Raw genomic sequence first — 26,706 nt, 5'->3', positions numbered from 1 at the left:
ATTCAACTGCGACTCGTCTGCTTCGGACCGTCTGATCCACACGCCACAACCTGGTAACACTTCCAAAGGCTTCCTCTGCTCGCTAAGACCACAGGTGCATTGCAGTCGCCATATAGCAAAGTATGTTCCTCCGGCACACACGCGCTTCACAGATGGAGCTGCCTTCACTCCTGCCGCATCTCGGCACTCTTCACCGCACCCAACGCTTTTCACTGCCGGCCGTGACACTCGAGCCTTGCGCTCACCTGCCGGTCGCGGCAGCCGACGCCACTGCTCGCATAGCCTCGCATCACTCACTTAACCTGGGACTCTCGAGCTTCGGCTCCCGTGCCGGACGCGGCACCCCAGGACCACGACACCGAGCGCCTCACTCTTTCCCGCTCGTCTCTACCTGACGGATCCTTGTTCCCGTCCTCACCATCTGTGACATGTCGCCAACGTGTACCGTGCCATGCACCCGTTCAACCATGCACATCAATCACGGTCGCCCTCGCTGCTCTCCTCTAGTGAAGTCGTGGACATCATCCGCTTTATCGCCGCTCCGCGTCTGAGGGGAGTGTGATGTAGCGGCCGGTGGACAACGACGAGGATGGACAAGCGCGTGGAGCACCCGCTCCTCAGTTCCACCGGCGCGGCCACGGAGATAGGCCACCGTCATCACCTCTCTGTGGCATACCATCACAGCTGGTCGGGACTCATGTAGGGGTACACCACCTCTACAACACCATCAGAAATGTGAAAAGAAGTCTGATGGCGTACGACGACAAACGATACCTCTACAATGACGTGGACTCCTACCCGTACAGAAGCTGCGAATATGGTAAGCTCGAGTGGATCACGTAGATAGCGGGATTTCACCCGGCGTTCTTTCTCCCGCACAGATAATGCAGTGGATGAGTAGGTGTAGCATCATTTGGACTGCCTCATTGGAAGGATGTGGTACCTCATTCTCTTCTCGCTCGTCTCGTGCGCACTGGCGCTGGACGCCGGCAACTGTACGGGGAGCATCAAGCTGGAGAAGGATAAGCACACGTACGCGCACAAATGCCCGGGCGACATCTTGGCCATCAGGGAGTGGCACGCGGTACCTATGCGGTCTGGCATTAACCTGGACAGGAATGCTACTGGATCGCTACGTACGTGCCTTCACTCGCTAGACTTGAGCGACAGCTACGAAGATATCCAGTGCACGTGGAAGTGTCAACTCACGAAGGACAAAATTTTTCTCAGCCGCTGTCCCGGAGACGTCTACATGATCCATCACTTCTGCGGAACCACGCCCAGCATCAAAGGAATCAACCTCTCCAAGACCACCATGCTTTTCCTCAAACACTTACTCAATGAACGTTGAAAGGTATTTTTTTAGATGTCTGTTTTGATCGCGTAGAGCCACCTGAGGTAGAGATACCCAATAGACCTCTACCTGTTTGTAAACAAATGACGTCATAATGTTCGACAGCGCCACGAGTTTGGTAGGGTTCAACTACGTTCGAAGCTAGTGGCGAACAAGGTCGCGCCTGAAAGCCACGGTGCTTGAGGGGATTACGAGGGTCTCTGAAAGGGACGCGACCTTCGGTCCTACTTTCTTTCAGCCGAACAAGTGCTCATTCGTGAAACCCAGCTTTCCCCTTCCGATCTGTTTTGGTTTCGGTCTGTCTACCCACGTCATGATGACGTTTGTCGGGTAGAGCTTTATTGGGTCAGAACCATCTGAAGCCACTGCCGAGCGATCCGCGCACCATCTGGCGGGCGCTGGTGCAGGCTCTGTTCAGTAGGCCAATCAGGACTGGTAGCCATTTTGGGGGGCTTAGCATAGGCCAATCAGGGGGCTTAGAAGACTGTGGAGAAGAGGAGCAATCGGGATGAGTAGGCTTAGCGTGGACCAATCAGCGGAGCTGGCTAATTAGCATTGAGGCTCAGCGATCGGCGTGCACCAATCAGCGTAAAGTGGGCGGAGCCATGTAATTAGCATAGCTATGGTGAACAAATCAAACATCAGCAGGTTTTTACGGGCCAATCAGCATGAGGTGGGTGGAGCCAACAAAAGGAACGAAGCTACGGTCAACCAATCAACGATCAACAGAAAGAGTAGGGCTGGTTTGTACAACTCCATTTTTAGCGACAAGAAAGTAAAATCCAGTAAAAGTGGTTGAAAGTTGCAACCTGTTCTTTCATATTCAGTGTGTAACCGAGTGTCCTTATTTTTGTCCCTAAGAATGGAGCGATCAGGGGCTTAGCATGGGCCAATTAACGTGAAGTGGGCGGAGCCAAGCCAACTAATTAGCATAAGGAGTGGAGCTGCGGTCAACCATCAGTAGGCTGAGTGCGGACCAATCAACGTGAAGGGGGCGGAGCTAACGGCGATCAATCAGATGGCGTTGGAATTGGCTTGCGTTGAATTACAACTGGATTGTGTTGGCTTAGAACTGGATTGTGTTGGCTTAAAAGTGGTAGTGGCTTAGAATTGGATTAGAATAGAATTTCTGGAACTGGATTAGAAAAAGGACGTCGTTGTTGGACCCAAGTCCCTACTACTTCGGTCTTGAAACTGCGATATCATTCTAGAAGACCCTGGTTGCGGCCCTGTGTAAGAAATACTGAAATGGTTTGCCCAAATTTATTTGCTGATCAGATAACATAGTTCACGCGCTATTGTTTCCTTTTGTTTACAGGAAACTAGTGACAGCATGCAATACGTAAATGACAGGAGGAGGAATTATCTATTTACCAACGTTGGAGCTGGGTGACACCTATCAGGGGGCCTGCTGCTCCATTTCGTAAAAGCGTTTCAATTACGTATGAACAAAATAAGACATACAAAACAGAAGACGCATGCAATAACACACACACACAAAAGAAACATAAATAAAGGGAACAGGCCAACGTGAAAGATTTTCGCGACATCTTTCTCCTATGGATATCGAGGAGTACATGGAGTATCTGCCAGTTAATCGTGTTGAGTAAGGAATGGCGCTGGTTTCGAATCGTTATGCTGTATATAATCTTGGAGCCGGTTTGATTCAAGACCGTGTAATTCCCACAAGCAAACTCGTGAAGACGATTAAAACGTTCAAATAATTGAGATTGCACTTCAACTTGTAGGCCGATTTGTGGCATCATATAGGTCAGCCATGTCGTCATCAGTTGATGATCCAAGTGGGAATAACAACGCGTGAAATCTGACACAAAGAAATACAGTATGCTACGTAAATCTGTTTTCCCAAGTTTCTGCAGTGATACGACAGACACCTATGCGGTCTTATAGTTATCTCTTTAGCAAATATCAGCTCTGTTTCAAATAGGCAAACGATTTGAGGACACACTCGCAAAAATAAATTAGTGCAAAAATTTCTCCTCGCTGAATAAGAGGTGCAGTTACCTTGACATCAACACGAGAGGAACGGGAATCATCTGTTGCGGCTTTTGTGATTTCTGATCGATAGAAAAACGCGAAGCACGCTTTCCCTCATTCTCATGAAGGCCGACAGTGCGAAGCGCCCTCTTATTGGTCCGCCGCAAACAATTCGTCCAATCATTGCCGTAGGTCGTTTGAGGAGACCAATCCGAAGCCTCTCCGCATTGAAGGAGCGGGAACGCCTACAATGCGATTCCTTTCACTTATAGGTCATGGATGACGCAACATCCCGTTCCTGTCAAGGCAGCGGCGTCTTTTATTCGATGACGAGAATATTTATTTATTGATATATTTTGTACCTTAGTGTCGTTTAAGCGACCATCGTGAAGTAAATGCACAGTGAAATTTTTAGGCCAAGTCTTCCTTTCTACTGAAAACTATAGAGAGACCAAACAATTAAGTCTTCCTGTCATTTCATCCAAGTACACATCCCGTTCCTCTCCATTTCAGATTAGTGTCCGGTTCTTTCATCGAAGACTGGAGGATGGGATAATACAGAAAATAGAAAGTCTGGTGTACCAAAGTGGGGAGGAATGGATAAAGGATGACGTTTCGAGCGAATGCTCTTCTTCAGGTGTGTATTGTGTTCTCCGTATTTTCTTTGTTTTCTGCAATCGTGTTAGCGTACCTGGCAGCTCTTTGGATGGAACAATATGCGATATCTGACCCATTCGGATGCGTAACAATGTGTTGAGTATTGTCCTTTATTCAAGATTGAATGATGGTAAAAAACTCAATGCTTGACCACATGCGATCAAGTACTGCCATCAAGGAGGAGGACTGCCTATGGAAGTTAGTCCTATAACGATTGAAAAGGCCTCCATGTCCTTTCTTTTTCTTTCTTTTTTCTTAATAAACATATAGCCTCCCTGAATGTCATATGACACCGATAATAGTGGAAATGCTACGCCATGCATTGCATGGTCGTCTAGGGTCTAGCATGAATATTCACGGCTGTCGAGCGCTTTTGAGATTGCTTGCCTGTCACCAACACCGGAAGGATGTGTTATGCGAATTTTTTAAATGTGAGGCACATCAAGGTTCGCACGAGAGTGTACTGTAGAGCAAATGAGAACGGAGAACCCTCATTGCGTTCAGACTTAACACAGTGCAGATCTTACTAACACTTCTGTGTGGACTTACCTTAAGTGTAACTCTACTCCAAATTATTGCACTATTGAAAGCACACAAACACATGCACAAACACACATACATACGCACACATGTGCATGGGATGGTGATACGATGGGATATAGAGGGATGATTGTGAATATGTGCCAGGTGAGTGCTCGTCCAGTAAACGCGTGCACGGCAACAATCCAGAAGTCCTGCATCTGCTGTGCAGCAGTGGTTTATCCAGAATCCCAAGCACGGAGGGGTGTTTACAAAATGGGGGGGGGGGAGTCATTATTATAGTTACGTCATTACACCTTAACATATCATTACCGACAAGTGTCTAAAGCTGAAATTGCCCCTGTCGGGGGTACACAGCTGAAAAAGTTAGGGGGGTGTCACTGAACATTTGGGGGGGGGGTTACGGTGGTGTAGGGGAGGAGAGGGTCTGGACTGCTGTACGGTGTTCGGCCCCGGCCCAAGAATTTATTAACCTTATATATTTTCCTTGTACAATTATAGATGGCGTCGGCTGTACTTTACATGCAGAGCCGTATATTAAAAGGGAGTCTGGTCATTGGGAGGAGTCACAAAAAAGAGGCTCGACCTGTCATCACAGTTTCGCTCCTCCGATTGGTTTCCTGCATATGGTGGGCAAGGCGGATTCCCCGGATTGCCCAGTGTGTGGGATGGAAGAAAATACTGAACATACTTTTATGGAGTGCAGAAGACATCAGTCCCAACGCAAGACATTGCGGGCCGCACTAACTCGTCTGGACAACAGCGCTTTCTCCATAGAGAATGTCTTGGGGACGTGGGACGCCAACCAGAGAGACGCCGCATTCAAGGCTCTCGTAGGTTTCATCTCAAGGTGTTCTCTGGATGCTCAGTACTAATTCATCTGTACGTGACGCCCTGGTTCCTGTGTGGCGCGATCCTCTGACGGTCATGTGCCTGTGAACACTGCGCCGTACAGCCTAGCCTAGTCATCTCTCTTTTTTCTTTTTTTTCTTTTTGTTTTGTTTTCTCGGAGTAGCAGAACTTGTCAGGTGACAAGTTCAACCTCTCCGTATTATTTTTAGTCCGTCCAACTCCAACTCCAAGGCAGAAAAGCCTTACGCGTGATTTGAGTGTGCATGTATAGTGCTGTTCGTTCATTTCTACACTTAACTCACTGATATGCACTGCGCTGCACAGAAACGACCGGGGGAACTCGCCATCAGTAATTATTGTTCCCGTTCCCGCGTTACAACAGCGGGTGTACGCTGGTGTACGCATATGATGAAGGACAACAGGCAGAGTTGGAAGACGGGGGTGGTGTCACATTGTATACTACGACGATTTCAGGGGGAACTCCGCTGACAAACAGTCTGTTGGAAAATATACGATAGAAAACCTGAAGGCTAGGCAACTGATGGGATTCGAACCCAATACCTGTCAGACTTCAGCATTACCTCTAAACGTGTGCTGTATGACTAAGGTATAGAGAAAAGGGGTAGTTGGGTAAGTCATACTTTAGTTTTTTAGTTTTCAGTTTAGTTTTCAGACAGAGAACCAGACGGGAAGGCTGCTTACTCACAACTAAAGAAAAATTCTTATTGATGACACACTTAAATAGCTGAATTCCATGGCGTATAGGCATATCACAAACACGTGAACACTAGAAATCATTATCGAGCAACATGTAACGTAACAGATATGGTGTAAGCACATATATGTGGACATTATATGTGTGCCTCTCTCGTTTGGACTCCCGAGCCTTCGACATCACGAAACTGTTAGGTCCTCCTTCGTCCGACAAGGCGCTAAGGGCACTTGAAGACTTTTTGCATGCAACCGGGCTTATGGACATCCTATGACACGGTGAATGTGTGATGTGTCCTGTGTGTGCCCCCGGTGATTCCGCCACTTTACTTTAACTTGGGCGCAGCTCTTGAACTTTTGACCTACATGTTGAACTCCATTATCATCTCTGTTCGTCTCTGGACATCATCCTTTTGTGTTTTCATCATCTCATCATCGGATTGAACTTTCTCTATTAAGTGTACTGGGGTAGCCAGTTTGACTTCGTCGAAACTCACATCCCCATTTTTTTCTTTATTCACATCACATCACATATATGTGCTTGCACATGGTGTAGGCACACCATCCATCGATCTCAAACAAGCTGAGATAATGTTTATCGATACTAATTTCTAGTGTTCACGTGTTTGTGATATGCCTACGCCATGGAATTTTGCTATTTAAGTGTGTCAACAATAAAAAATTTCTTTAGTTGTGAGTACGCAGCCTTCCCGTCAGGTTCTCTGTCCTTGTCTCTCTGCTGCGTAAAACTTCAAGCATGCTGTATTAACACGTGAACATGCGTTCAACACGGCCACCGCCGTTGCTAATATGTCAGTAGAACTGAGAAACATTCTCCCGAGCAAACGTGTCACAATGTTTCTCAAAGAACACAGTTACGCGCTGCAACATGTATTTCCAGCGCGTTTCTAGCTACGCCGACACAGACTTCAACGTCACGTGGCGGTTTTTACATGCTTCAGAGCGATGTCTAGGCGAAACAAAGTGTCAATCACCACCGTTATCTAATACGAATTGCCACGGTATATGTCGTTCGTTTCTGATTCGAGAAATCCCCCCCCTGAAAAGCGCACGCCCAAGCCACTCCATAAATACCATAGGCTCTTCCTCTGGGAACCTTATCGTGCCATCGCCATGAAGACCTTGTGCCTTCTGCTGCTTGCAGTTTGGGGTAGGTTCCGTTAACATTGTTCCAGTTGACATCGTTGAAGCTGATACTGCGAATTCGCACTGGTTAATGGCCTCACTCTCTCAACTGTTATAGCATTAATTCGTAAGATGATACAGGCCATGTATTCTTTTCCGACTTGTACCCATCAAGCGTAGAGAACTCACGTTTTTGCAACTCAAAACTGAAAGCAGCCTAACGAATTATTGCAGTACCGATCTCTAGCGGAATCAACCAATAACCAAAAGCACAGTCTATGGTCGTGTTTGCGTTGTCGCTATATTCCATTTTCGAAAATCAAGATCATCAAGCAGAGAGAGAGAAATACATGATGACGATGATATGGGGATGACTTCCGCTCATCAAGCATGTACTCATTTCATGAACGGAAGAGTAGGTTACAAAGGGACAGCTCTATTGATGTGACGAAAAATGTCGACGGTTAGGTTCCAGGAGGATGTCTTTCACGGACATTAATAGCTTAGCGGATATTAATAGCGCGGAGCTTAAATATCCGGTATTTATACAAATAAATGTGTTAAATATCCTGTATCTGAATCCAGTCTCATGACGCAGCGGCTTTCTCCGACAGCGGTTTCAAGCGTGGATTCCACATACACCCTTTGGAGTATGGTGAACCGATGTAAGAACAGTGACATCCTTTTTTCTGTTACCTAACTGTCACCACAAGAGCTTCATTCTGGTTTGTAAACGGGCTTTATCCGACACACGTTTGATCTGGTAGCGCTGGAAAGTCACGTGGAAAGTATAGCTGTCTCCTGTGAACCTGAGACATATATGAAATTCCCATCGGCCAGACCAAGACAATGGCGCCGCCTCTGCTATATAATCAATACCCAATTTGCCTTGTTTGTAGAGGCGGAGGGTTCAGTCACCCATGTATGTCAGTCTCACTTTGCTTCTGTGCATATACTTATACACAAGGGCGGATCCAGAGGGGCTTCGTGCATCCTCCTCAGGGAATGAATGCTGACGCCAGCTACCGTGGGGCACGCGTGAGAAACCACAGTCCTACATGTTTTCAGTCCCGCATCAGTTCATGTCGTGGTCAGTGGTTTTATTAAAATCTGAATTTGCTGTTTTATTTCTCAGGCATAGCCTCCGCAAAGACCGTACTCCGAGAAAACGGCATCGACAGAAAGGATGTCGAGGCAGCTGTTGTGCCCGTGACAGCAGTGCCAAGACCTCCACCCTTGTCGCTAAGTCCTGGCACAGAAGACACGGCCGAAGACCACGCGATCGGACTTGATAACGAAGAGTCAACCTACAGGAGATTGTGGTATCCGGCGAGACGCCCGCCTGGCTTTGTCATAAGGCCTGGTCCAAGACGTCCATGTTGGAGACGTAGATTTGGGTGTCGTGTATAACATAGAGAACACTGGCACCGTTGACTTCAAAACACGGTACCAGCCACCACTAGTATAGCTATCCGCAATCCGTAATCATTATTTATGCTCACCAACAGCTCATACCTTGGACTGTGTTGCACAGGTACAATTTACACAAATACGCATAAACAGCCAAATAATATAGCATTTTGTCATCAAACCACGTTCAAATAAAGGCCGTTAACAAGAACCAAAGCCGCGAACTAATAAAAGTCGTCATAATAATAAAATTATAATTTTAGCACATATCGTACTGATTGTTATGTTAAGTGAGACAATTTTATGTAAAATAGCTCGTAATATGTCCCAAACATTCTCGCACATTGCCCTGTTCGTGCGATGTGACTGAAAATCGGAGTTTATCCGATAGAACACGAATAAAGTATTATGTATGCCTCCAGAAATCTCCGTCGTAGTCTCTGTTACTGAAAAAGAGCAGAACGTGAAACATACCACGAACATATTCGTAAAAGGCAGTGCTGTAGCCCAGAACGCAAGTGTACGTCATCATTGGCTAATATCAATGAAGAATCAACAGTGTTTGTTCGAAGCAAAGCTTTGTTTGAAGGTTTCTGCTTTCTTTAAACGTGCACATCCTTCAGAGCTAAGAAATGAGAAACAAACAGACCGGGCAATAGCAGGAAGCACGACGAGCAGCCAAGGACCGAAACAAGCGCTGAATCTGAACCGAAACTGAACTGAATTGAACCCATACCACCTTTTTTTTTTTCAAATGCTAAACCGAAACGGAAAAGAAACGAAATAAATCAGACGCGGTTGTTTGTCTGTTACATGGTTTATGGGAGAAGTTAGCCTGACTAAACGGCTTGCTACTGGTTCGCAAAACGGTTCAGATCAAATGTTTGCTCTATTAACAAGCCAGCCCCAAGTGTTTCCATAGCAAACCATGTAGTGGAGCTTCAACGGTTCCACTACGTTTTGCAAACCTTATTTCGAGACAAATCAAGTGCTTTCACGAATTAACGAGCCGAAACTCATATGAACGAGGGTTCAATGTGGTACTAAAATCCAAACATCCTTCCGTTCCTCTAGTCTGAAGAAGAGCTTCCGCTCGAAACAACACTGTCAAAACGACACTCATTGCTCCCCTCTTCAGTACACCAGTCACCCCATCTTTTTTTTTTTTTTTTCTGTGTTTCAACGTGGCACTGTTTTTTTTACGGCGTACATAGATCTAAAAGAATGTAGAGGGTTGAGTCAAGATCCACTTTGCAAAAGTAACAACAAAAATATATAACCCTTTAATTGACACAAGCTCCTAAAATTAATGAACAGCTCCAGTAGAGAAACTGATGTTCTGAGGTTCGTTGGTTCTGAGGTTCGTTGATGTTCGAGGTTCGTTCATCGTTGTTTTCAGCTTCAGTAATTTATATTTTTGTTGTTACGCATACTAGATCTCATAGGAATTCCTTTTTTTTTTTTTCTGGACAACTTTAAATTCCGTAGATCTAGGGAAATTTCCCTAGAGCTGGCAACACTGATTTTGTGTCATAACCGTTTTCGTCTATGGTGATTCAGTAGTTGGCTATTTCGACGTACGGTGGCGTCCTTATGGCGGTACCTTCAGGCAACTCTCCGGACACCGCCATGTTGACACCTGTGTAGACCATCCTGATGCACGGAAGCCCAATTTGCGTGGCGATGTTTATCTTGATACTCAGGGTTCGATTTCCACGATTCGTCTGCAGCTTCAAATCCCGTAAAGGCGTTGTCGTGTACCACTTATATATAATAATAGTGATAATGTAGCACTGTATAGCAGAATCACATTTTATCAGACGCAATTCTATCTTCATACTCGAAAACTAGGTATGAACCGATCGGGGCATCACCGTCCTGGTGAAGCGATTATTAATATACAGCACTGGGTGAAGCGATAACAATGCCTCCGTACGTCGAAACAGCCAACTACGGAATCACCATAGACAATGAAGGTGACGATACGAAATGGAAAACGGGATTGCCGAACAAGCGTTGCTTTGCAACTTTATTGCCTTGCTGTCTTTTCAGCTTACTGTGCTTGTCAGCTCTCTTGCTCTCGCGCTCGTAGTTGATACTTGTGCTTGATTGTACTTTGCTCTTTAGCCATGGATAGCTTCCTAGGCCGTGTCTACCGGAGCGTATGCTTAACGCTAGCGACGGTCATTATCATCTGTGCTATTTACGAAACTAACGTCGTATACCTCGTAGTCTGGTGTACTTGCGCTACCGCTCTAGTGCTACTAGCCATATTGGACTACTGTTGTAGAGATAACGAGCTCTCTGAGGATCTTATCCCACAGCTTACTGTAGATCACAGTGCGTCAGCGTATCCACCTAGTGGATGGGAGTCTTCTAACGCTAGCACTAGCATCACGATAGACTAATGTCAAGCACTTCTGCATAATACTACTGATACTACCATACTACTAATACTACCATAATAATGATATATAAGACTATATGCTATACTATTACTATATGATATATATTGCTATATATTTTCTACTATGCTATATATTATAGAATAATGTCTGATACTACAGGATACGATTACATCATATGATAATAATTATGATAACATGATAACATATCCTCTGTGATAGTAATTATCACGACGGACTCTTGTCTGATACTATAGGATACTGCAATGTAGTACTACAGGCATGTTGAATCTGAGAACGGCATTGTCAGTGCATCCTTTTCTCCCCATATTTAACTAACAGTATAAAACATAGCTTTTGAAGCGCTATATATAAAAACCTCCTTTAGCACTAGAAATGCCGTTCTTAGGTTCAAGCCTACTATGCATATGCCATTTCCTATACATATATATGCCTGTTCCTATTTCTTGGTAGGTAAAGAGAACAACGAAACGCATATTTGCAGCATATACGCTGCTTGAGCTTATGGCTCAAATGCTGCTCTTGTTCTCTTCCGCCAAGCCCCCTTGAACACTGAATTTTGAACACCAAACTGAACACCTATGCAATATGAATAAGATACCATGATGGCGTATTCGACGTAAACATATATATAAAAACATATATGAATAATATGAATAAATACAATAAACAAAATATATATCATAATAATAATAATTAATAATTGGGTGTTTACGTCTCGAGAAAAATATATATCATAAACAACAACAACAAATAAATCGTGACTATGACCTGATGGTGTGATTCAGCACTGCAGAGCAGTACACTACTCCATTACACGCGAAACATTAGATGTGAGATATGAGAATGAAGTTAAAGTTATGTGCAAGTACATAAGCTCTTCTCTATATATATGAGCGCTATATATATACATAACCTATATCCTAGCCTATAACCTATATATCCCACGAGCTATATACTTCCTCACGGCAGCGGCAGCCGTGGAGTTTATTTTGCCGCCGTGGATACCGCGAGCTTATTTTGGAAAAGTTATTTTGAACTGTGAATTTCTACGTGAGCTATTCAACTTTTTATTTTTACATTATTTATTTCGCCGACATGCTCCAGGGGCTCCTTATTTTTCGCCTTTCCAAACTTCGCTCTCTGACTTTCGACCTTTTGGTTTGCGGCCTTCTGATTATTGAGGCCTCTTCAGCTTCGGTCTTATGATTACCACGCCTGAAAAGCTCTTCCTGGATTTGTAGCGTACCTTGTACTATTTACGCAACGGCTACCCCAATTTGTAGCGGTAATACTTTTTCTGATGCCAATTTGAGGCGTAGTGGTATCGCTCCGCTACTGGAAATAAGTGGCGAATACCGTATCTGTACATGGAAGACACTATTTTGCGCAAACTGACATCTCTCCTTTTGTCACACAACAACAGGGTGTGAGCAATCCCAGCTCGAGGACAAAGGCAAGGACAGGCGTAGCCAGTGCTATCTTATCAAGCCACGTGAAAAAGCCGAAGATAACACTATAAACTACATTGCTCCCGAGCTTATCTATACCTCACGTGGCGATGCAATATTTCCTAATCTGTTCTTCACATCAACCGAAGCGATTATTTTTCTCTCGTAACATCAACAACAATCAGCAATTCCCCGAAGAACAGCGCTCCTCCGGAAAACAAGGCTATACAGCTCCAGCACTTATTACGAAAGACTCACGCCAAGCAATCGTACATCCCGTTGTATAAGCCGCTGACCTCCCCCTCCTTTTTTTTCTTTCCCTTGTTCTAATCAATATACCCCTCCCCCCGCAGGATGTGTTCATTTGCTGGCTTCATTATCCTGTAATTAATACAATAATTCTCCTACAAATGCACACACGTGAAGAAAAAAAAACACTGGTCGATGTCTGCTGTTGTCGAAATCCATTTGCTTGAAGGACAAACGTTTTTTTATGTTATTTTTTACTTTTTTGTGTCGATTATAAAATATTGTTTCTTTTGCAATTGCTCGGGTTGCGACTTTTCAGTTTTAGTAGCCATAAACTCCGGCAAATACTACCTGGCAAATAACTTAATAATCGGACTCATCCAGAAGAAGTCCAGAAGAAGGACTGGTCAAGAAGCAGTGCTGGACTTAAGCGGTGGGGCAGATGGGGCGCATGCCCCGGAGCCCCCACCAAAATGGGGCCCCCACCACTGCAATTGTCACTGCTTCTTCTGCAAACGATAAGTCTTTGGGTTCGCGCCAAAATCACATATGCAGCTTCGTGCTCTCCGAAAATACTACCCAGTTGAAAGATATTCGTGCAGTTTACTGACATAATTCGGTTGCTGATTTTCTCAGGCATCTTGAGACTTGGGCTGTGCGCGTCTGTTGTGTGTTTCTGCCTCAGAGCCTTTACATTACCGTCGTGTACGCATTGTTCCTAACCAGAGGCATAATGCTGAGGACAAGTTCAAAGTCTTAATGGGTTTGCTCGACGCACATGGCATAAACATCAAGGAAGCAAGGGGAGTCCTACGACAATGCTGCGTCCATAAGTGTAAAGTACAAAGGTCTTCAAGCACAAGTACGAAAGAAAAATGCTGGCTGCGTGGATCCCTTGCTCAGAGCACTCTCTGAATCCGGTAGCAAAATTAACTGACGAGTGCTACCTCGCTGCTGTTGCCTTTTTAGATTCCCTGGAGCAAATACACGAGTTCTTTACAGTATCTACGCATAGACACAAGTGATGAGCGAGCTCATCACAACGGTTGTCGGCGACTACTCAGCAAAGCATCCCGTTCCCATGCAGTACCGAAAACAGTCACCAGCACACGCTGGCCCTGTAGAACGGACTCTGTGAGAGCTGTGAAGGGAAGTCTGAAGGGAAGTCTTTCTTAAAAATGCTCCAAGTTCGATCGAGATGAAACGGCTGAAGTGCGCTTTGAAGCTGGCGGTGTCATCGACGTGAAACGGGAATTTATGTGCCGTGTTGAGATGCTATTTTAGACAGAGTGGAAAAGACCGGCAAAACTTTGCGCAGTTAAAACTGAATACCCTGTCACTGTTATGCAAAGCGACATTCTTAAAGAGCTTGATTTTACAGAGCTCATTACTGACTTTTCAATGAGGAAGTCAACCAAGGTCTCAATTTGCGCTAGCAGCGTAATATAGTCTTAAATAGCTTCCAAGATAGTAGACACAACATCTTAGAAGATGTAAGCTGTAAAAGCTAATGTGGAGTCTTCCTCGAAACCGCGTTGTAATAAGCAAACCAACTACTGTACCTTGAACTCTTCATGTACGATTTTTTTTTTGTTAGCGCCGCGAAGCAACTGTGGCTATGAGCAGCGTACAGACGTGGACAGATGGAGAGAAGACAGCAGGAGGGAGCGGGCGACAGGGGGGTTAGTGTGCGTCCCAGGCCGACTTCAGGGGGTGCCCAAGATACTCTGAGTGTCGTGACAGACTTGTAGCCGCGTTAGGCCGGGTTGACAATCGACCCTTCGGAGTGCAGAAGGTGCTGGGCCCATGGCCAATGAGCACTCAACTGCCAGCTTTGCGAGCCGTTACACAGTTTTTAAGGGACACCAAGCCGTGACCTGTCTGTGGCGTTCGTCGCCGCTTCGCGACATCTCCAGTGGGTGAGGGTGGATGTGTCTGTAACTCCTTTCATTAGGTGATCTGGGGTAGCCAGCCCTCGTGATGAGGGCTACAATCCCCATTTTTTTTTCTTTCTTTCAATCAATCAATCAATCAACATGATTTATTTCGCCGACATGCTCCAGGGGCTCCTTATTTTTGGCCTTTCCATAGTTCGCTCTTCTGACTTTCGACCTGTTGGTTTTCGCCCTTCTGATTATTGAGTGTTTTGATTTTTTAGGCCTCTTCAGCTTCGGTCTCATGATTACCACGCCTGAAAAGCTCTTCCTGGATTTGTAGCGTACCTTGTACTATTTACGCAACGGCTACCCGAATTTGTAGCGGTAATACTTTTTCTGATACCAATTTGAGGCGTAGTGGTATCGCTCCGCTACTGGAAATAAGTGGCGAATACCGTATATGTACATGGAAGACAGTAGTTTGCGCAAACCGACATCTCTCTTTTTATCACACAACAACAGAGTGTGAGCAATCACAGCTCGAGGACAAAGGCAAGACAGGCGTAGCCAGTGCTATCTTATCAAGTCACCTCAAAAAGCCGAAGATAACACTTTAAACTACATTGCTCCCGAGCTTATCTGTACCTCACGTGGCGATGCAATATTTCCTAATCTGTTCTTCACATCAACCGAAGGGAATATCTTTCTCTTGTAACATTGTCTTGTGTATAATGTTTATCGATACTAATTTCTAGTGTTCACGTGTTTGTGATATGCCTACGCCATATCTTTGGTTGTGAGTACGCAGCCTTCCCATCAGGTTCTCTGTTCTTGTCTCTCTGCTGCGTAAAACTTCAAGCATGCTGTATGAACACACGCGTTCAACACGGCCACCGCCGTTGCTAATATGTCAGTAAAACTGGGAAACATTCTCCTGAGCAAACGTGTCACAAGGTTTCTCAAAGAACACAGTTACGCTGCAACATGTATTTCCAGCGCGTTTCTAACTACGCCGACACAGACTTCAACGTCACGCGACGGTTTTTCAATGCTTCAGAACTACGTCTAGGCGAAACAAAGTGTCAATCGCCACCGTTATCTGATACGAATTGCCACGGTATCTGTCTTCTTTCGTTTCTGAATCGAGAAACCTCCCCTGAAACGCGCACGCCGAAGCCACTCCATAAATACCATAGGCTCTTCCCCTGGGAACCATATCGTGCCACCGCCGTGAAGACCTTGTGCCTTCTGTTGCTTGCAGTTTGGGGTAGGTTCCGTTAACGTTGTTCCAGTTGACATCGTTGAAGTTGATCCTGCGAATTCGCACTAGTTAGTGGCCTCACTCTCTCAACTGTTATAGCGTTAATTCGTAAGATGATACAGGTCATGTGCTCTTTTCGAAGTCGTACCCATCAAGAATTGAGAATTCACGCTTTTGCAACTCAAAACTGAAAGCAGCCTAACGAATTATTGCAGTACCGATCTCTAGGGGAATCAACCAAAAACCAAAAGCACATTCCATAGTCATGTTTGCGTTGTCGCTATATTCCGTTTTCGAAAATCAAGATCATCAGGCAGGTACTCATTTCATGAACGGAAGAGTAGATTACAAAGGGACAGCTCTATTGATGTGACGAAAAATGTCGACGGCTAGGTTCCAGGAGGATGTCTTTCACGGACATTAATAGCTTAGCGGATATTAATAGGACGGAGCTTAAATATCCGGAAGGACGATCTGAATCAGATAAAGTCCAGTCTCATGACGCAGCGGCTTTCTCCGACAGCGATTTCAAGCGAGGGTTCCACATACACCCTTTGGAGTATTGTGAACCGGTGTAAAAACAGTGACATCCTTTTTTCTGTTACCTAACTGTCACCACAAAAGCTTCATTCTGATTTGTTAACGGGCTTTATCCGACCAACGCTTGATCTGGCAGCGCTGGAAAGTCACGTAGAAAGTATACAGCTGTCCCCTGTGAACCTGAGACATATATGAAATTCCTATCGCGCTGACCAAGACAATGGTGCCGTCTCTGCTATATAATCAACACCTAATTTGCCTTGTTTGTAGAGGCGGAGAGTTCAGTCACTCATGTATGTCGGTCTCACTTTGCTTCTGTGCATATACTTATACACAAGGGCGGATCTAGAGGGGCTTCGTGCATCCTCCTCAGGGAATGAATGCTGACGCCAGCTACCGTGGGGCACGCGTGAGAAACCACAGTCCTACATGTTTTGAGTCTCGCATCAGTTCATGTCGTGGTCAGTGGTTTTGTTAAAATCTGAATTTGCTGTTTTATTTCTCACCTCCGCCGCCGCAAAGACCGTACCCCGAGAAAACGGCATCGACAGAAAGGATGTCGAGGCAGCTGTTGTGCCCGTGACAGCAGTGCCAAGACCTCCACCCTTGTCGCTAAGTCCTGGCACAGAAGACACGGCCGAAGACCACGCGATCGGACTAGGTGACGAAGAGTCAACCTACAGGAGATTGTGGTATCCGCCAAGACGCCCGCCTGGCTTCGTCATAAGGCCTGGTCCAAGACGTCCATGTTGGAGACGTAGATTTGGGTGTCGTGTATAACATAAAGAACACTGGCGCTGTTGACTTCGGAACACGGTACTAGCCACCACTAGTGTAAACATCCGTAATCCGTAATCATTATTACTATTATTAATTATTACCAACAGCTCATACCTTGGACTGTGTTACACAGGTACAAATACGCATAAACAGCCAAATAATATAACATATTGTCATCAAGCTACGTTGAAATAAAGCCCCTAAACAAGAACCAAAGCCGCGAACTAATAAAAGTCATCATAATAATAAAATTATAATTTCAGCACATATCGTACTGATTGTTATGTTAAGTGAGACAATTTTATGTAAAATAGCCCGTAATATGTCCCAAACATTCTCGCACATTGCCCTGTTCGTGCGATGTGACTGAAAAATTTGAGTTTGTCCGTAGAACACGAATAAAGTATTTTGTATGCCAGAAATGTCCGTCGTGGTCTCTGTTACTGAAAAAAGAGCCCCCCAGAACGTGAAACATACCACGTGTACTACGGGCTCTACGATTTTCAGCTAAAGGCAGAATGACCTGAACATATTCGTGACTAGCAGTGCTGTAGCCCAGAACGCAAGTATACATCATCATTGGCTAACATCAATGAAGAATCAACAGCGTTTGTTCGAAGCAAAGCTTTGTTTGAAGGTTTCTGTTTTCTTTAAACGTGCACATCCTTCAGAGCTAAGAAATGAGAAACAAACAGACCGGGCAATAGCAGGAAGCACGACGAGCAACCAAGGACAGAAACCAGAGCTGAACCCGAACCGAAACTGAACTGAATTGAACCCATATCATCTTTTTTTTTTTTTTCAACTGCTAAACCGAACCGGAAAAGAAACGAAATAAATCTCACGCGGTTGTTTGTCGGTTACAGGGTTTATGGGAGAAGTTAGCCTGACTAAACGGCTTGCTACTGGTTCGCAAAACGGTTCAGATCAAATGTTCGGTAAACCACATAGCGGAGCTTCAAGGGTTCCACTACGTTTTGCTAACCTTATTTCGAGACAAATCAAGTGCTTTCACGAATTAACGAGACGAAACGCATATGAACGAGGGTTCAATGTGGTACTAAAATCCAAAAATTCTTCCGTTGCATAAGTCTGAAGAAGAGCTTTGGCTCGAAACGACAATCATTGCTCCCCCCCCCACCTCTTCGGTACACCAGTCACCCCTTCTTTTTTTTTCTGTCTTTCAATGTGACACTGTTTTTCTTATAGCGTACATAGATCTAGAAGAACGTAAAGGATTGAGTCAAGATCCACTTTGCGAAAGTAACAACAAAAATATATAGTCCTCTAATTGATACAAGCTCCTAAAATTAAGGAAGAGCTTCAGTAATTTATATTTTTGTTATTGCGCATACTAGATCTCATAGGAATTCCTTTTCTTTTTTTCTGTGTTTCAATGTGGCACTGCTTTTCTTACAACGTACGTAGATCTAGAAGACCGTAAAGGATTGAGTCAAGATCCACTTTGCGAAAGTAACAACAAAAATATATAATCCTTTAATTGATACAAGCTCCTAAAATTAAGGAAGAGCTTCAGTAATTTATATTTTTGTTGTTACGCATACTAGATCTCATAGGAATTCCTTTTCTTTTTTTCTGTGCTTCAATGTGGCACTGCTTTTCCTACAGCGTATATATAGATATAGAAGACCGTAAAGGATTGAGTCAAGATCCACTTTGCGAAAGTAACAACAAAAATATATAATCCTTTAATTGATACAAGCTCCTAAAATTAAGGAAGAGCTTCAGTAATTTATATTTTTGTTGTTACGCATACTAGATCTCATAGGAATTCCTTTTCTTTTTTTCTGTGTTTCAATGTGGCACTGCTTTTCTTACAGCGTACATAGATCTAGAAGAACGTAGAGGGTTGAGTCAAGATCCACTTTGCGAAAGTAACAACAAAAATATATAATCCTTTAATTGATCATGCCCAGCAATTCGGGACAAAACGTAAAGCAGGCTTCACCTGATACTACTCCCATAGAAGCCATGTGTTAGGAATAGAAAAGCGCGTGTAGCACGTTCCTTTGTTACCGCTTTGCATTCGTTCTCTAGTGGGACGTTCTCTGTGTCATAGCGAAACATATGGTGCAAGTTTCGTTAACGAATATTGGGGTCTTCGAGGTTCCATTTTGGTTCCAAATTTCTGACCTGTAAAGTAGGCTTCACCAGATGCACTGAAGCGCTGGTTGAAGCCCTCTACCTGGTGAGTTAGCGCAAATACTCCATGTACTTTGCAAGAAACGCGTGAGCAATTGAATGCTCTGTACGGCATCTCAAACACTCTGCAAGACAGATAAGTTCGCATAATTTGTTGCGCATGCAAACAAGAAGCAAAAAAATCTCTTGCTGTCACGAGGCTCTTGCTTCGATGCACGGAGCTTGTGAGGAGGTCTTAGGCCAGTGGCGCGCGCAGGCAAAGAATATCGTGGTATGAGCGGTGGTAAACAAGCACAGAGGCTGATATTAGAGCAACTTTTGCGGTGCGCTCGCACCTTCTGTGGTGCGATCGTACCGTTTCTTTTGTTGTGGGGCAGCAGAATTCGCTTGCGCGAATTCAACCTACCCTTGTTATTTAACCAACCAACAACAACAAGTTGATTCCTTTCGCATGGTAATAAGCAGGCATCATCTACCTACCGCCGCGGGATGCGCGTATTGAAAATCAAAGAGCGCGCGTAGTGTTGTTTTTGTTATGGTGATGCTTGTAAATGCATATTTGTGGGTGAATATGGTCAGGTTCTTTTGGGGTCTCTCCAGCGTCGACTCCTTCTCAATGTGGCTTTCACCCCACAATTCAAGTGCATGATCAAGTGCTGGCACACAAGCCTCTGCTTAACGTGCGGTGTCGTTGTGAACTCTCAGCACATTCTTATGGAATGTGCACTCTACTGCCCGCAAAGAACATACTGTGTGATGAGGTAGCCCCTATCAACAAGAGACCACTCAATTTAGCTGCATTCATTGTCCCCATGAAGATCCTGTGCTCCATCCATCTCGGGTTCTTCACCTGGTCATGGACTTCCCGTCTTCCATTGAATGGACGCTCTCATTCTTTCTCGTATTTTCATCCTTCCTTCATCAGCTTCATATAATGTTCCACGTGCAATGGGTTAGGGTACTAAACCACCGCGGTGAAACACCCCATCTCATCGTCATCATCTATTGTTGGTGTTGTCCTTTGAGGTTCCAAACTGTTCCGCTCGGTTAGTTGAGGGAGCTTCACTTGGGAGCCCCAATGTGTTTGTGTGTGGGGGGGGGGGATTTTCTCTGCATACTTCCGCATATACTTCGCGTGCTCAACATTCCGCTTGCATGGATTCGAAATAAGGAACAGATCCAATGCTCCTACAACCCGAAGTCCTGAATAGGCTGTGAAAAGAACAATGAAAATCAGGTGAGAAGATGGTGATAATCAGAGGGCGATGGTAACATCCCCTTTCTTTTTCTTTTTTTTTTTCTGCCAATAAATCCCGCCCTCCCCGCAACGAATATCTGTTTTCAAAGTCCCGAACGTACACACTCATCCTGGCCTCCTTTAATGTTCTCTATGATTAGTCCTTCAAGGAGCCATATTTGCGTATGAATGTCTTTATGTTTGCGCTACTTGGCTACGCGCGTTTCGGATCGTTTTTCCTCTGTTTGGTTGGTAACATGTGTCATGGTAACATCTATTTCTGTCATTTGTCATCCATTGTACATTCTCCCGTCTAATTTTGTACAAGCCAGACATTCTGCTGCTGCACGAAAAAGAAAAGAAACGGAAGAAGCAAAGCTTTTCAGACATAGTATGCGGAAGCAGAATTGGCACAAGCGGAAGACCAGCTGTCCAGCACCGGATCAGAATCCGTAAAAGTGAAGCACAATTCACTTTGTTGAGTATGAGGTCATCGTAGTGCAGCACACTGTTCAAGCAATTCCAAACAGTTCTAGCAATTCGTCGAAACATTTATCTACATAGAGGTGACATCACGGGCTTTTACAGCACCCTGCTGTGTGTGATCAAGAAACTCCAAGAGCGTATACAACGTGTTGCGATAGAACCGTGTCACCTTTGGTTCACCAGTAAAATATCAATGAGAAAACATACAACGCCCTCGTACATTTATCGCTTATCGGTGCATCAGAGAGATGTAAGAGGGAAGCAACGCTGCCTTTGAGACACCCAAAGCGCATAATATCTTCTCTTTTTATCTTCAGATTGATCGAACCACAGTTAAAGCACACGGGTATCAAGCAATGGAAGCTATGTGAGCACCTGCTGTACAACGCCTGCGGTCTGTTTATCAGCATCGTGATCATACCATGTAAAGGTTTATTTTAAGCTCTGTACAAAGAGCGGCTGGAACTTCCGAGCATATTGCATGATAAGCCAATCGCCCTGTTTCTTTGAAGCGGGTGGCATCACACTGCTAAGCTTGGATATGAGAATTTATTTATCGTATCGTTTTCGTAGAGTTATTCCGATGTACTAAAACTCGCTATTAGCGAGGTTTTGCGAGAATTCTTCCGGTGTACTAAAACACACGATAACACGCGTTTTAGTGCATCGTACGCTATTGCCTTTGCATACGTAAGGGATAGTGTGGTGGTCCTGCGCAGCTCTCTAATGCGCGAAGCTCTGTTTTCCTCATGCGCAGAACCAGCAACGCTATCCTTTACGTGCGCAAAGGAGGTACCGTACGATGCACTAAAGCTCACTATCAGATAGTTTTAGTGCATCGTACGCTATCGCCTTTGCGTATGTAACTGATAGCGTTGTTGGTTCTGTGCATGCGTAAAACATAAAGCGATCTACAGAAGATACGCAGCCAGAGCCAAGGGACGACAAACCAACAACTGCATGCTTATAGTAACAACTGACATAATTTCATGCTACAGAAAACAAGGAAAACACAAGCGGAAGTGATAGGAAAAACTGGCTTGTTAGTCACTATCTTCCTCTTCGGTGGTCTAACAGCGCCTGTCGTGCAGGTAGCTAATCTCTTGTGGCGACAAGTCAATTGACCACCGAACAGGAAGGTAATGACGTGATGTAGAGTACGATCATGGCTTTTCGCTTTTATTTCTTTTTTTACGTGCGAGTGATCTGAAGCAGTCAGCACCGCATTATTGAGACTCCTCAGTTTGCACTTTGGTTTGATTAGGTAGGAAAACACAGAAATTTCAGTATGCAGAAGGCCACTAAGACAGAAAAGTACAAAAAAGTTTCAACAAGAAATGCAGCGGCGGCTCAAGGGCTGTTGCTCAACACACATCGTAATATTTGCCTGAGCTTCCTTACGTCCTTCGAGGTGTCACTATGACACCTCGCCTGATTTGCGTCGAGCTCCGCGCGCAGTTCAGCGTACGTCATTGAACCTACGGATATGTGGTTCCATCAACCTGAAGATAAGAAGAAAAAAAACGAAATAAGAAAAACGATATTGTGCGATTTGGGGGCGTCAGAGGCAGCGTTGCTTCCCTCTTAGGTGTCTCTGAAGTAGCGATAAGCGATAATTCTACCAGGGCGTTGTATATGTTTTCTGATTGATATTTTACTGGTGAAGTAAAGATAACGAGGTTCGATCACAACACGTTGCATACACTCGTGGAGCTTCTTCATCGCATACAGCAGGATGCTGTAAAAGCGTCATGATGTTTGCGGAAATGTTTAAACGAAAATTGCTGGAACTGTGCGCTGGCAGTGCGATACTCAGCAAAGGGAATTGACGCTCATTTTTACGAATTATGCTCCGCTGTTGGACAGTTAGTTGGTTTTCCGCTTGATGTGCAGCTTAGGACACCAGTTCACGGCACACCGTGGTGTTGCATTTCTCCATTGGAGCGACAGCCCAGCAACAAACCAGAGCGGACGCACACACACACTCAGAGAATAGCTGGTCACCCGTTTCTTATTCGATCTCCTCCTGATAGTTAGCAGAGCGCCGCTCCGATGAAGAAATACGTCAGCACCGTGTTCCGTAAACGTTTATCCCAAGCTGTACCAATAGACCCCCCGCAGCGGCACGTCATACCAAGATATCATGAAACTGGGAAAGAGTGGATCTTTGGCAAAGCAAGCACACGTGGTTATCGTCGTCGTTTAACGTCGTGGTTTTCGCGTTTTGGTGAGGTGAGGTCAGGGTAGTTCTGCCTCGCACATGAAGTTTCCCTTGGTATCTCCTTATTGCAATGGCATCCATTATCGGAAACAACTCATGTGGTCGGCAGCTGCCAACCCACGTCGCTTTATTTTGCCAACGACGGTCGCGACATTTGGCAGTGTGACGTAGACTGTTCGCAAACAGCGGGTAGTCTATTGCGCACATTCTATGTACGAAATGCTCTGCTTCTTTCTTTTCTTTTGCGGGTAGCAGGAGAATTCCCACCTTGTACAAAGAGAGACGCGATGATAAACACTGGACGACAAAGGACACAAACAATTGCTCTTTTTTAAGTTCAGTGTTAGCGCCGCGAAGCAAATGTAGCTATAAGAGGCGTACAGACGTGGACAGATGCAGAGAGGACAGCAGGAAAGATAGGGGGTTAGTATGCGTCTTCGGCAGATTTCAGCGAGAACTGTGCAGACATTCGTCTGGAAAGTCTGCCCAAAAAGCCAGAGAGAACCTCAGACAACACAGTCGGTGCCAGGACTCGACCCCGCGTCACCTCCCAGTCTCTGCGTGGAAATGAGTAATTCTAACCACTATGCCACGGTAGCTAGCACAGAAATATATATTGGGTAATGGGGCAAAATGAGACAGAAATTTGCAGTTTAACGTGAAATTTTTATTTTTCGTGTTTTTCAAGAAAACTAGCCATAGACACATTCTCCGGGTTCTACAACTTCTGACCTGTAAATGGAGAACGAATGTAGCCGGTCTAATATAATTACAGAACAAGAAATTTAAAACGCAGATTGTCTCATCTTGCCCCAACCCTCTGGGCAAGACGAGGCATCGCGTGGGCCAAGATGAGACACGCCGTGGTAATGAACTACACAAATTAGTTTTTGCAATTCATGCAGACAAAGTGAAGCCAGTGGACCCCTACACAACCCCCTGAGCCCACCATAACCACATATAATGTCCAATAAAACCGCACCCAACCCGGTGCTATTTTGCTCCACCGTCCTTTACAAACAGGGCACGGCCCGTCTGACGTGTCGCTGGTGACTCGCTTTTGTGTGCGCTTCTGCTTTGCTGGAAATATCCTAGGAAACAGGAAAATGTGCTGGAAAATACTACACAATATGCACAAAAGAAATCCCTGAGGAACAGGCATAAAGCCACCTAATAGTTGACTTATCAGTTTTTAAATCACATGAAATTGAAATTGCATTCAATTAAAATTACATTAAATTGTCGCGTCTTGCCCCGTGCATGTCATCGGACGCATTATTTTTTCTGTTCAACAGTGAATAACCAAGAGTGCCCATATTTTGTATATATCTAGAAGAATGAATAAAAAAAACGGGATGTGAACTTCCATTGACAGAAAAGGCTGCGAAACGCTGCCGCACTGATTGCAACAAACGGACTACAGAAAATCGCGCCTTTTTGTCGGGTCTTTACATTCCAGTCAGAAGTAACCGATATTTTTCTCCTAAACGCATACACCAGTACGTACAATTCTCACGTGCAATAAACCGGACATGTAGAGCCGCACATGAGTAAAGTTTCAAGAGCATGCAGCAACGCGCCTCTGAGACAGGCGGCGTCGAGTAAAGAATGTCGCGTCTTGGCCCGTGTCTCATCTTGCCCCACCTTACCCTATATGTTACCAATCAAAGTGAGAAAAAACGATCCGCAACACGCGTAGTCAAGTAGCGCGAACAAAAATCATCTATACGCAAATATCGCTGCATAAATCAGCTGTTTCAAGGACGAATCATAAAGAAGAAAGATGGCAGATTCTGTACTTTCGAGACTTTCGAATCCGATGTTCGTAACTGGGATGTTACCATTATCGTTTGAATATATTGCATTATTTGCGCATTAAGATTATTAGCGGTATTTGGAGCACGCGAAGTTCATGCGGAATTGTGCAGAGGAACCAGCCAGATTGGGGCTCTCAAGTGAAGCTCCCTCAACAAGCCGAACTGGAAAGTTTGGAACCTCAAGGGACAACAACAACAACAATAAATGATGACGATGAGATGGGGTGTTTCACCGCGGCGGTGCGGTACCCTACCACATTGCACGTGAAACATTATATGAGGAGGATGAATGAAAATACGAGAAAGAATTAGAGCGACTGGAGCAATCCAGTGGACGACAGGAAGTCCATGAACAGGTGAAGAACCCGACGATGGAGCACAGGATCTTCACGGGGACAATGAGTGCAGCTAAATTCAGTGGTGTCTTGCTGATAGGGGCAAGCTCATCACACAGAATCCGCCTTTGCGGGCAGTAGAGTGCACGTTCCATAAGAATGTGCTCGGAGTTCACAACGACACCGCAGGTTGAGCAGAGGCTTGTGTTCCAGCATCTGATCATGCACTGGAATTGTGGGGTGAAAGCCACATTGAGGAGGAGTCGACGCAGGAGAGACCCCAAAGGAACCTGACAATATTCACCCGCAAATATGCATTTAGAAGCATCACTATAAGAAAAACAACTCACTACACGCGCTCTTTGATTTTCAATACGCGCATCCCGTGGCGGTAGGTAGATGATGCATGCTTTACCAGGCGAAAGGAATCAACTTAGTGCTCTAATGTTGGCATCTGTTCTTGTTTACCACCGCTCATACCACGATATTCCTTGCCTGCGCGCCACTGGCCTCAGACCTCCTCACAAGCTCCGTGCATCGAAGCAAGAGTCTCGTGACAGCAAGAGATTTTTTTGCTTGTTTGCATGCGCAACAAATTATGCGAACTTATCGGTCTTGTAGCGTGTTTGAAATGCCGTACAGAACGTTCAATTGCTCACGCGTTTCTTGCAAAGTACATGGAGTATTTGCGCTAACTCACCAGGTAGAGGGCTTCAACCAGCGCTTCAGTGCATCTGGTGAAGCCTACTTTACAGGTCAGAAATTTGGAACCAAAATGGAACCTCGAAGACCCCAATATTCGTTAACGAAACTTGCACCATATGTTTCGCTATGACACAGACAACGTCCCACTAGAGAACGAATGCAAAGCGGTAAGAACGGAACGTGCTGCACGCGCTTTTCTATTCCTAATACATGGCTTCTATGGGAGCAGTATCAGGTGAAGCCTGCTTTACGTTTTGTCCCGAATTGCTGGGCATGTACAAGCTCCTAAAATTAAGGAAGAGCTTCAGTAATTTATATTTTTGTTGTTACGCATACTAGATCTCATAGGAATTCCTTTTCTTTCTTTCTGTGCTTCAATGTGGCACTGCTTTTCCTACAGCGTACATATAGATATAGAAGACCGTAAAGGATTGAGCCAAGATCCAGTTTGCAAAACTAACAACAAAAATATATAATCCTTTAATTGATA

At 44.9% G+C, this 26,706-nt stretch overlaps 1 long non-coding RNA gene across 1 annotated transcript in view; it reads right to left on the bottom strand.

Annotated features, from left to right (window-relative positions):
* Positions 1-15,746: 15,746 nt before the first annotated feature.
* Positions 15,747-26,706, bottom strand: part of LOC135398160 (uncharacterized) — a 51,423-nt gene continuing 40,463 nt past the window's right edge. The window contains exon 3 of the long non-coding RNA XR_010424011.1: positions 15,747-15,984. This is a non-coding gene — a long non-coding RNA (uncharacterized LOC135398160). The remainder of the gene's footprint in view (positions 15,985-26,706) is intronic.

Source organism: Ornithodoros turicata, chromosome 6 (genome assembly GCF_037126465.1).
Source record: "Ornithodoros turicata isolate Travis chromosome 6, ASM3712646v1, whole genome shotgun sequence".
Lineage (NCBI taxonomy): Eukaryota > Metazoa > Arthropoda > Arachnida > Ixodida > Argasidae > Ornithodoros > Ornithodoros turicata.
The sequence above is the reverse complement of the archived record's forward strand: the minus strand, read 5'-3'. Positions and strand labels throughout refer to the sequence as shown.